Source organism: Strix uralensis, chromosome 1 (genome assembly GCF_047716275.1).
Source record: "Strix uralensis isolate ZFMK-TIS-50842 chromosome 1, bStrUra1, whole genome shotgun sequence".
Classification (NCBI taxonomy): domain Eukaryota; kingdom Metazoa; phylum Chordata; class Aves; order Strigiformes; family Strigidae; genus Strix; species Strix uralensis.
The window spans coordinates 128,261,388-128,273,907 of NC_133972.1; the positions used below are offsets into that span (position 1 = coordinate 128,261,388).

General features: G+C 45.6%; 1 protein-coding gene and 1 non-coding gene across 3 annotated transcripts in view; one reads left to right on the forward strand and one right to left on the reverse strand.

Moving 5' to 3' along the window:
- The first annotated feature begins 5,386 nt into the window (after positions 1–5,386).
- Positions 5,387–12,520, forward strand: part of MAPRE2 (microtubule associated protein RP/EB family member 2) — a 102,611-nt gene continuing 95,477 nt past the window's right edge. The window contains exon 1 of one of the 2 annotated variants that reach the window (XM_074880618.1): positions 5,387–5,477. The gene's annotated coding sequence lies outside the window, so the exon portion shown is untranslated. Of the gene's footprint in view, positions 5,478–12,356; positions 12,374–12,520 lie in introns of those variants that run through there. The other variant, XM_074880624.1, reaches the window with a different exon arrangement.
- Positions 12,109–12,182, reverse strand: TRNAN-GUU (transfer RNA asparagine (anticodon GUU)). The gene has a single exon. It is a non-coding gene; the product is annotated as a tRNA-Asn (tRNA).

Consider the following 12,520-nt stretch of genomic DNA (forward strand, 5'->3'; position numbering starts at 1 on the left):
TGATAGGGTATATCAGGGCCACAGAGAGGTTAGAGAAGAGGGATTGCTCTCCAGGGATGCTGGTAGAGTGGGCAAATATGTAGATACAGCTAAGAACCTAATTTTTAATGCTGGGACTGGGCTAAGGCAATTACCACTTAGCGCTGCCCTTCCCTGAGGCGAGCAAGTTTGGTAAAATGAGAGGGGGGAGGACTGTGCCAAAAAGTCTTGCCTTGGCCCTACTAGAAATAATGTATTAGAACAGCAACAGAAACAAATGATCATATCCTGTATAAGCCAGGAATTGCTCTATTCAAGCCTGCCTTTGAGTAACAGAATGCAGAAGGTGATGCCCTTGAGTAAAATTTTTCAGACTTACCCCCTGATGATTTATATACTTCACTATAAAATATTAAGAATGACAGCTGATATATTATATCACTTCAGTTCCACATACACCATGTAAAACAGGCTGCGTGTATCCAGCTGAACAATTTAATAGCCCACTAATGTATTTGGGGTTGTTTTCTCAAGGATTCGGCAGGGAAAAGACCTTCTGTAAAAATACCGTACCATGTTTCTATCAGATTACTGTGTCGACACAAGACAAAGTACAGCTTTCCCAGGCTCCTTCCCTCCCCTTGCTCTGCTCTGCTCACCACGGCTATTGCAAGAGAGAGGTAGCAGAGGCACTGTGCACAAGCGAGACTCCGTGGTCTCCAACATGCTGTCTCCTGTGGGACACAGTGGTGTGTAAGGCTGCACGCTCGTAGCGTGATAATGGACTGTATGTTAAGATGGAGTTGGTAATTTACCTTACTATTGGGTTTCAGAATAACTTTTCTGGGTGCCAGACGTAGTCACCTCCTGTTGACTTAGTAGTGCCTCCTGAGTAGGAAGGAGTCTGAGGCCAGAGCTCCAGGGGCACTGGGGGCACTTGGGTTAAAAGGTAAAAAATAAATAAACATACCAACAAAGCAAGTAGAGAAATGAATAATAGTAAGAGATGATTGTTTTCTGAGGATTTCCTCAGATGTTTCTGGATATCAAATTGTAAGGTTTGACAAAATGCAGTATTTTGTGGGAAACTTGTGGTTTGGGAGGACAGTTGGTCAGGGAAAAAAAAGAAAAAAAAAAGACTGAAAAGCTTTATTTCATCTAACATGGAAATTTTGAAATTTTGCACAAGGGAAAAAAAACATTTTCTTCCAACAGGTTCTACAAAACAACAATTTAACCTGTCTAATTGTGACATTTAGGAAGTGCTATTACTTATTCTGAGACAAATTTGGGTTTTATATGTTCTGTAAACAAAGGCTGCTTCCATATATTGTAATAGGGTCAGTTCATTTGAACTCTTTCCATTTGTTTTAATGGGAAATGTATTGCACAACTCTGGCTACTGTAAAAAAAAAGTCACTATTGAGGAATCCCTTCCTGTAGTTAATGAAGTAGTAAATGAAGAAACAGAAAAGCACCTGCAAGTAGGAATGGTAAGTTTTATGTTCAGCTAGATGTATTTACACAGTCGCTTTAGTGTACATCTTTGCTAGAAGACTCAGCCCCACACTTTGCTTTTCCTATGGGTTTGTGTAATGGGTAAGATCCAAATGCTGACAGAAGAGCATCTAAATCACTTCTGCATTAGACAGATTGATGTCCCTTTTGTTCCTCCTTTAACTGCACTCACTGATGAGGATGATGCAGATAATTAATTACAGCTATGAAGAATGAAAGTGAAAGGGCCATATTCCCTCCTCAGCCCTGACCCTGCACTGGATTAAGGAGGTTGCAGGGTCAAAGAAGTTCAGGAAAAAGCCTTTGGTAATAAATTATACTGAGATTATGTCCTGTAACCTAACTGCAACTCCCCTGACCAGGTCACAGCTGTATCTGTAGGTGCTTCTCTTACTGTGTTTGAAGGAAAGATAGGACCCAAGGGTGTTGCTTTGCCTTTTCCTTTGTCAACTTGGAGTCACCTTCCGGTTTTTCACTTGCTAAACAGGAATCCATATGTGAGCTGCAGAGCAAGTTTTGTTAAGAAATAACCAGCAAGCATCCAGTTTTAGAGATGAGAAAAATGTTCATTTTTAAAACAGTTTTGGTAGGTAAAGCCAGTTTGCCAGCCCACCCCAACAGGAGCTGCTACGTGCAGCACTGTTGGTGGAACATGGCAAATGAGTTACACAAAACCCAACTGGCCACAGAAGTACTGTTAGCCTGATCCAGGCACTCCATGATGCTAGGGAAAGTGTGTGATCCCAGCTCCTCTCTGCCAGGGGAAACAAAATTACTGCAGAGGCACTGTAGCAAAAAGTGGCTGTTTCTGCAGCAATAGTCCCTGCACTGATGCTGGTGTTGGCGTAGAATGGAAACATGGGAGGCGTCTGAGGGAAGGAAACACATGTCAGGATGTCTACAGAGAGGACAGTCTTCATGTTACTGTAGATGACTGATAAATCCCCAGCCCAGACCTTTCCTGGACCTCAGCATGAGTCTCTCTAGTTTTAAAAGTCCTTGTTTCTGGGCATTCAGTACCTGAAGGCTCTGGGAGATGATATTCATCAGATTGGGCTGTTTCATCTTAGGAAATTAGAGGTGTACAGGGCACAGGGTGAGCCACGCTGCCCACCGTGACCAGTGGTGACAGATGTGGAAGCACCTGGCCATAGCTGAGACCAAATACACACCCCACCTATGATGCCGGGGGCCTCAAACAGGAGAGAGGGACCAGGCAGCAGTGACCTGCAGCTAAATCTCCAGACCACACAACTCCTAAGACAGGAGGTCTCCTTGTGGGCGTTTAGACTGGACATGATCAAAGATGAGGGAGTGGTTTTCAGCTTGGCTCTGTCTCTCTGCTCTGCAGTCTCCCTTCTGCACAGTAAAGATAGATAACAATTCCTGCACTGCTCAGGCACATACTGATGACAAAACAATCCACCAGGACCCCAAACACTGCTGTGCGGAGTTCCAGACCGTACCAAAATAGCATATCTTTTGATCTTAAAACTCAGTTAAATGCAGTCTGCAGATGCAGTAAAATCCTCTAACTGTTTTGTGAGCACAAAAATAGGTTTCCTGTCACCACAACACGAAGCAACAGGATTAGGATGAAATTCAGGAGTTTTCAGACACTACTGAAAAAGCCAGAAAGTTCCTTTGGCTTTGACTGGCAGGTTTTTGAAGGGTTGGCCACTCTGTGTTACCTGAGAATGCTTATATTTGGGATTTATTCCCCCTCAAGAGGTGTCTGTGACCTGTGGAATGCAGCAGGACTCATGAGCATACCTGACCTCCAGGCCCAGTTCCACTGTTTCACAGTTTTAGCGCCATCTCATCAGTGGGGCCAGCACTGTCATCACTCTTCTACCATAAAACATCCAACTGCCTTGAGCCCTACTCTGCACCCTTCAGAGCAGATGGCCCCAGCCCACTCGGTGGTGGTGAACCCCTCTGTGCCTCATCTTCAGCCCTAACCTGCTTCCAAGGCAGGGGGTGATCTCTCTTCCTAGCAATAGGAAGGGTTGGAGACCCTGTGGGTACCCTCCATTGCCATTTCCAGGCTGCCCTTTCCGTCAGTTAACTGGGACAGCAGAGCTGCTGTACTGGGCCTGTATGGGGTCTGTGCATCCCTAGGGACGTGGGATCCCATAACCTACGCAGCAGGAGAGGTCCCATAAACACTGGAGAAGAAGCCGGTCTCGGCCCTGCTCCTTCACACAGAGCTGCTCAGAAGGGAACAGCAGTATTTGCTCTAACATGCATGATGCTTTCCCATGTCTAAAATAACCACGACACAGCGTTACAGCAAATTAAAAGTTACTTCTTTCATAGCTTTGGGGCTTCCCCCCCACTATTTTTAATTTTGCCTTCATTTAAACATGCCCTACCATAACGCCCGGGGGGAAACATCAGGTTGCGTTAAAAGGGAGGGAAGGCTCTGCACCATTTCTCTTTTTCTCCAAGCCCTAGTTGACAGTTACCATTACAAAAATAGGAAAAAACATCCTACACAGAGATCACCTCCCCCCAGCATTTATGGCTACCTGACACAGAGCTTAAAAACATAAACCACTAGACTCCACGTGGGCAGGACTTGACTAACAGTCCATCTGCAGAGCAAAGAACTAAAGATAGGGCTCTGACAGCTTCCTTGGCTAGCTCAGTTTTCGAGAGCAGGTGGGATGATTTTGATGCAGGGCGCAATTTCCGAGAGCCTGTGGAAATCAGCAACTCCTTCTGCAGAGCGGGCTCTGGTGCCGAGCTCCTCGGGCAGGTCCAACAGGGCTGTGAGCCGAGGCGTGGGGTTTCAGGGAGGAATCCGGCCAAGGGAGCGATGCTGCAGCCGCTTCCCAGCCCCAGCGCCGTCCCACCCCCCTGGGCACCCGGGGACGGGCGGCTCGGGGGAAGCCGCGAGGGCTGAGCACTCGGCGGGGGCCGCGCACTCGGCAGGGGCCTCGCCGCGACCGGGGTACCCTGCGCCCCCTTAGGAGCTGCCGGGGCCTCGGGGGGGGGGAGGGGGGGGGGGGAGGTGGGCGTGGAGCTTAACTTTATGACAAAGATGAAGAGAGAAGAGGAAAAGCAAAGCAAAGCAAATATAAAAAAGAAAATAAAAAGAAAAAGGAGAAAAGATTAAAAAATCAAAGAAAATAAAAGAGAAAATAAAAGAAAAATAAAAGAAAAAATAAAAATAAGAAAGAAAAGAAAAGAAAAGAAAAGAAAAGAAAAGAAAAGAAAAGAAAAGAAAAGAAAAGAAAAGAAAAGAAAAGAAAAGAAAAAGAAATTTTAAAAAGAAAACTAAAAAGAAAAAATGACAAGAAAAGGAAAGAAAAAGAAAAAGAAAAAAATAAAAAATAATCAAAGAAAAGAAAAAAATAAAAAGAAAATAAAAAAGAAAAAGTAAAAGAGAGCGAAAAAAGGAAAGGAAAGGAAAGGAAAGGAAAGGAAAGGAAAGGAAAGGAAAGGAAAGGAAAGGAAAGGAAAGGAAAGGAAAGGAAAGGAAAGGAAAGGAAAGGAAAGGAAAGGAAAGGAAAGGAAAGGAAAGGAAAGGAAAGGAAAGGAAAGGAAAGGAAAGGAAAGGAAAGGAAAGGAAAGGAAAGGAAAGGAAAGGAAAGGAAAGGAAAGGAAAGGAAAGGAAAGGAAAGGAAAGGAAAGGAAAGGAAATTTAAAATTAAAAGGAAACTATATACATTAAAACCAAACAAAAATAAAAATAACGTCACAATAAACAATAATGATGCAGCCGGGCGTGGGTTGGTGCACTCGCTGCTCTGTGCGTGGAAAGGCCGGCGGGCTCCTTGCTCTCCCCGGGGCAGGGAAGGACACTCTCGGGACGCCGGTGTCGTGTCGTGCCGTGTCGTGCCGTGCTCGGGGCGGTTCACGTGGCGCCTCCCGCGTGGGGCGGAGCGGAGCGGAGCGGGGCGGGCGGACAAAGCCGGGCTGTCAGCGGGACGGGCGGGAGAAAGGAAAAGCGGCGGCAGCGGGGAGCGGAGCAGGTGAGGCGAGCAGCGGGGGTTGTGCCACGCTGGCACCGGGAGTGGCCCGATGGCACCCCGGGGGGAGGCCGTGCCACGCGTGAGCGGCCTTGCGGGGCGCGGGGCGGCTTTGTGCGCCACGGGGGAACGGGACGGGGGCTGCGTGGGGCGTCCCGTTCCCCCGTGGGGCGATCCGTCCACTCGTGGGCAGCCCGGGGGTGCTGCAGCCAGCCGGGGACCGGCGGCTCCGTCATTACCCCTGCCCGTGGGTCCGACAGCCCTTTGGGAAGGGAGCGAAGCGCTTACCCCTCACTTTTCGTCAAAAAAGTGACATTTTAGCGCTGTGACGGTGCTATAAAACTCGAACCGAGCCCCTTATCCTGTGGCAATTAAACCAGGGAAAATCTCAGGGGGATTACCACGAGTAGCATCGCTAGAGAGTAATTAGTATTTAGGGGGCTCTGAGGGCTGAGAAGCATGTTTACGTGTTTGTTTGTCAGCGTGAATAGTTGAGAAACAGGAGAGTTGTTGGCTGGCTCTGCAATGCGTTGTGTCAAAAGCGGGAAGGCGCTTACTACCGCGTGAATTTTAAATCCTTCAATATATAACCCGTCTGCACGTCTGAGTTGCGAGCGTCCAAAACAGCTTCTGGTAACAGCTTTCCTTTTGGCGGGCTGCGTGGTGGGGAAGCTCCGTGATGAATAAATCTCATTCTGGAGAATACACCTAAAAACCTGATGATTCGGCACGCTGCGTTCACTGACCAAGCGTGACAGCTCCTACGAGGAAGGATGCACTACGGCCAGATATTAACGCTACCTGAAGCTGCAAGCTTCCTATGCAGTAGTGGCACCTGTGAGGTTGGGGGGGGGTGGGGGTGGGGAAGAACATTACCACCAGCTTTTCATTTTAAACGGCTTCTGATAACTAACAACCAACCCTCTGGTGCTTTCTATGGTGAGTGTTATAGTCCTTTTTGTACTTTACTTGCTTCCCAAAGGGATATTTGCTTTTTATCTGTGGCTCCAAACTGTGTAGCAAATGAATTGAGGCTAATAATATAAGCTCATAACTTAACATAGCAAGAAATCTAAAGCAGTAAAGGAGGTGAAAACTTTTTACAAGAAATACTGTATTAATTTTGCTATGTTTTAAGAGAAGATAAACCCTGAGACAGAGATGACATTTTAGAGGTGGAATAGCAGAACAGTACTTCAAACAAAGCATGGTACAGCTTAAAGGTTATTTTGTAGGATGCACTTGCTCTTTGAAAAGATACTGTCTTTTGAAGTCAAATGAACTGTGTAAAAATTTCTGCAGGAACACTGTCGTTGGTAAATCTTTTAGTCAAGTTCTGATTGCTTCAATGAAGAGCTAAGTATTTAGAAGTACCATCTCAAGGGCGTGTTGAGATATTTATTATTCAACAGCTGTATGAGCAACTGTACACACTGTCACGTCAGGGTGCCCTGGTGATGTGCCAAATGCTCTCCAAATCCTTGGTGTACACATGCTCACTCCGTCTCTTTTCCCTGAGATACAGGTACCTCACCCCACAAGTCAGAAGATACAAAGAGCACACAATGCCTTTGTCTCACAAGGGTTGTCTGCAACCACTGCTGAGATTCAATGGCTGCTTGTTAGTAAAGCCCTTGCAGTGAAAATCATCCCCAAAGCGGAGGACAGGAGGGTTATGGCCCCTTAACTCACCTACTGCTGTGGGCGCAGTGTTTGAGTTATAGGAGACTATTATCCTAAAAAACTCAAGATTTATGGTACTGCTGCTGCAGTAGTGAAGTTTCATACTGTCCCTAGCAGACAAAGCTGACTGAGATGCTATATAATCTACTTAAATACAACCAAAGGCTTCAGGAATTACTAACCATTGATAAATTTGACTTTTCCTAAGGGCAAGTGTGGTTTCCCCCAGTCTGCCTCAAATTCAGCCTACAGAATCCATGAGCTATGTCAGCTTCATAAGGAGAAAAGGGTCACCTTAGTAAGAGAGGGAAGGAGTCAGGGTCAGCAGCATACTGTCCCCATTTAACGTCATGTGGGCTTGGTGTCTGTGAGATACCTACACCTTTTGGAGAAGTTTCAGATACAGGGAAATATGGATATTTTTCTATGACCTCACTTTGTGAGGTGAGCCATGGCAGGTTGGTATAACTTGGCCAACTGCCCTATTAGACTGTATCAGAACACCTGGTGCAGAATATGGTTTGGTCATTTGGGGTGTCTTCTGCTTATTTAAAACTTTTGACAGTTGTCCACTTACCAGGTACCTGTTCTTCAAGGTTAAGTCTTCCTGTAGCATGCTTCTTTCTCTGAGAAGCAGCAGGGACTCTTGTGCCATCAGTTTTGCTCCTCGGGCAGCAGAAGCTTCCTGCCCGCAAGGGCAGCAAGGGACAGCTTACTCAGGAGGACACAGAGTCTGTCGAAAGTGTGTTGAAAATAACCTAGGCATTGATGATGCTGGCTGCAGCTGGAGTAGTTATTTCAGACCTATGATTTCTTTTGATATGGCCTGATTTAGTTTTAGTCTGATATTCTAAATCAAAGGCCTCTCTCTGACAACAAACTCTCAAATCAGGTTTCTTTCAGCTTGCACAAGTTCAAGTGTTCTCAACTGTTTATCATTGTCTCTTCTGGCTAATTGGCATTTTTCTGAGTTATTTTTGATGGTTCCTCCAAATGTCAGTGAAATATTTGGAGGAGTTAAAAAACAAGTGACGCCCCCTTCACACCCCCCACCCCCCACACACACACTCCCAAATGGATAATCACAAGAATTCATCCTCAGTTAATCTTTGAAAAAAAATTTGGGGGCCTTCAAAATTATTAAAACTTTTGCTAAAACATATCATTCAAATTTACCTTAAAATAGCTTTTATCCTGGCCCTTCTTCTCTTAAGCCTTGCAACATGGAAACCTCAATGCAGTCCAGTTTTTTAAAAATAGCTTAATTCCAGAAGACGGAGAAACATTAAACTAACACAATTAGGTGAGTGGAATGCATTTTTCCCTCAGGCACCTCTGGAGAGTGATACTATATCATGTTAAGAACTGTAAGCTGTTGTCACAGAAAGAGCTGGGCTGGGCCAGTGTTTGCATGAGACACGGGAGGGAGAACTGCCGCTGGTGCAGAAAGTCCCTGTGGGGAGCGTGTCGGCAGCATTTCTCTGAGTCACTGGGGGCCCAAAGACCAACCGGTGCATGATGGCACACGTGTTGTTGTTGGGTGAGGTTTAAGTGAGATCCCGAGCCTTTCAGCACATTTATATATTTTATTTATTTATTTTTATGCGTGTATACGTATGTGTGTATCTATAAAAGTCAGTGTTTTGGCTTAGCTCCTTTGTGGATAGGTACAACTGCCAATATGAAATCCTTGCAGCTTCAGTGGGGCTTGATTTCTTACTAATGAAAAGGTGAGGTGATTTGGGGAAATCCACGTACGGCTTTTGCGTCCTTTTTGTGATGGGGTGGCTGCAGATCCTCCCTGCTGACAGTCTCCACGATGCCCATCTCTAGGAGCAGTGAACTTAAAGACTGAACTCTGACAGAGCAGTGGGTTCTCTGAGGGCAGCAAGAGGAACTATGGGGTAAACCCCCAGGAAACTGCAGGAAAGGTGGGTGGAGAAAGAAACTCAAACAAGGTGTTTTTTTCAAGGGGTTTGAAAAGCCACTTCATGGACTGTAAGGAAGAAGCAGTGACTCATCTGCATTTGGGAAAGTCAGGTGAGGGAAAAGGGTACTGGCAGCAGGACTCGAGAGGGAAGAGGAGAATGCAAAACCTGAACTGCAAGGAAAGGATCCCAAGAACAAGAATGCTCTAGGAAAGCTGTCAGGGTAAGCGTTTATCATATTATTATCTAATTGGATTTCAGAGCAGTTTCATATTGCATTCGTCCCCGATGAACTGAAGCGTAGCCCTGGCGCGCAGTTGCAGGACAGGCAGGATTAAGGCACCGGCCTGTTCTGGGAGCACTGCCCAGCGTCAGCAGCCAGCAGCAGGGCTGCCCTGCTCTATTTTTATTACGTCTGTGTCCAAAAAGTGTTTTAAAAAGGCTGAAGGATAGCAACCCTGCTGTCTAACAGAGTCCTGGTAGGAAGAGCAGGGCTTCAGGAGGGGTAAGTATGCTCAAATCTGATAGGCAACTGCTGCCCTAAAGAGGGGACAATTCTCCACAGTGCCTGGTAAACATGCCTGATGGCGGCGAAGAAGAGGAGGAGGAGGGGTGGTAGAGAAGATGAAAACATGACAAATTTTGTGGGGAAAGCCTTGATGATCCTGGCTGAACACCTCCTCAGTCCCAGAAACTTCTGCATCTTGTGCTGAAGAGTTTTGCATTCATCCAGCTTCGTTCCACTGAACCTTGAATGACCCCAGATTTCAAATTTCTCCTATTTAAAGTTTAGGAATGGTTCTAATGCTTTACAGGAGCCTAATCTTTAACCTGGTATCTTCTGAGAATGGCTCACCATATTACTTTTCTACCTTCTAGGAAGAAGCCAGTAGTATTTCTTCAGCAAGGCAATTTCAGATACTGAGTAAAATGTTTACTCAAGTTTCCTCTTTTTTCCTTAAGGGATAAAATTAGTAGGGTCCTAATACTGGATAATCTACCACAGACATAAATGACAGGCTTTCAGGTTGATCTAATTACCAATGCCAAACCACAAAAAAATAACAAGTTGCCAGAAAATACAAATCCTGCATAGATTTGACAGGTGAGAAGGTAAGAAGGATGTAAGATGCAGGTCTATCTGCTATAAGCTTCAGACACCTAAATTGTTTTAATCTAGTAAATCTTGATAGAATTGTTAAAGTTGGCAGGGAAAAATCTGTCTCTCATTTCACCGCATCGTTTGGTTGTGCAATGTCTAATGTGAAATGGCCAAATATCTTCTCAGGCTACTCCTTCCAGAGGAATTTTATTAAAATAGGCTTTGATCTGGTAACCATTTTATGTTTCAATTAATACTGGGTTGAATATGTAGTAGTAACAATCTCTTCAGACAGTTTGAATCACACTGCGAGTGAAGCATGTCAGGTTTTATCAAAGGAAAACAATATGTTTTGTTTGGCTTTACAATATTCATACTAAGTAGAAACGCTGTGAGTAAACTCATTCTTGAAGCTTCATTGCAATATGGCACTTGAAACTAACCTTGGATCTCATGACTCATCTCTGCGGGGAATGCGGCATCCCTTGATGAGCTTACGATTCTGAATCCAAGAATATTTGCAAGCCAGAGGCAAAGACCCAGGCTAAGAGGCAAAACTGAAGCAACAGATTAATACCTCTCTTGATTTTCATCGGAGTCTTGACTTCATGTTGGATATTAGTTCAGAAGACATTGTCTGGCAGGAGTACCTGCAAATGCAAATATTGTTTGGCAGTGTTTAGGTCTTGGGGATTTAATGGCCAAATAAATACATTTCCAAACACCTGCAAATATTGTCTGCTTTGCTTTGTAAAATTGGAAATAGCGCATTGGCAGATGGCATGAGCAAATTGTTAGTATTAATAGACCTATACACACAAAGGGAGAACAGGTGACTTCTGTTTGTAATTAAGCTAATCAGAGGGGCAGCAGAGAGTTCTTGTCTTACCAGGATTACTGCTTAAACTTCAGCTACTAAACTGCACCAACAGAGTAAATACTTGCCTTGGCATTTGATGCTCCATACAGTGTCGTGGGGTTTCTCTGCCATGGTTAGTGTCCAGGGTAGGACACCCCACTCATGCAGCTCTGTTCCACTTCAACAGGTTAGTCTGCAGGTCTACTGTAAAGCTGAATAATTTAGTTATTACCAAACAATCAGATATTTAAAAACCTTGACATAAAAAAAGTGTGCAACATATACAGACTAAGCCTTAAAGCTGTTTGGTTTTTTTCTAGCCTTTACATGTTTGACTTTACAGCTCCAGTTCTCAGCCATTATTAATTGCAGTAATATTTTATAGTAAATTTGAATCTACTTCTTTCGACTCCATTAACCCTTTAACTCCTTCACGAGCTTTGATGTCAATCATAATAATGAGAAATATTTACAAAAAAAGCAGGAAATTTAGAGATACAAGAGACTAGACATTGACAATTGGTTGTGGGCATCTTTATGCCTCCTTAGCAAGGCACAGGAAACCTGTTAGGAATATACATTTCTGTAGGAGAAGCCAGGGTTGCAAGGTGCAGCTGAAAACAGTCTGGGGAATGTCAGAGGAAAACTGCATTTGCTGATGTTTTGAAGAGCAGGTCTAGGTTGGCTGTCTCTTGGAAGACTTTTGAAGTGCAGATTAAATAATTCCAGATGATGACAAAAAAAAAAAAAAACCTCTGTTAAGAAAACAAAAGGTCTGAGCTTTCAGCCACTTCGGGCTTGTTTTTGTGCCTGAGAGGGAACCCTGCACCCACTCACTGGGGCTCCTCTGGAATGCCCCTTTACTTTCTCATACAATCCCTCTCAGGAGTTTATGTGGTTTTTTTTTGGCTTCACCACAAAATTAGCAGTGAGATAGTTTGCTTTTTCCTTCCTCTGCCCGGGGGGTGTGAATAACAGCCTCTTTTCAGAGGATGACGTTAGGGTTGGAAAGGACCTTAAGGATCAACCTACTTCCACCCCCACAGGCAGGAAAGGAGAACTCGTCCCTGGGTGGGCTCGAACCACCAACCTTTCGGTTAACAGCCGAACGCGCTAACCGATTGCGCCACAGAGACTGCCCGCCAACGTTGCGCCCTCCTCGCCGCCCCGGGCTGCTCCCTCCCGCGGGGCCTCCGCGGCGGCTCCTCAAGCGCTCCGGCCGCGGGCAGGGCCCCGCTCTGGCCGGGAGCTCCCGTTTACCGCTCCGGCCGCGGGCTCAGCAGGAAAGGCGAGGCGCCGGGAGAGGGGCAACGGCAGGGATTTCCAGGTCAGCCTTACCGCGGCCGGGCGGTGCTGCGCCTTTCCAAGAGGACCGAGGAGAGGTCTCTGCCTTCAGGGACTGAGCGCGCTGCTTTATCAAACCAAGAGGTTTTGATCCAGGCGGCTGTGAAGAGGGAGGGGACTGTGGAACAAA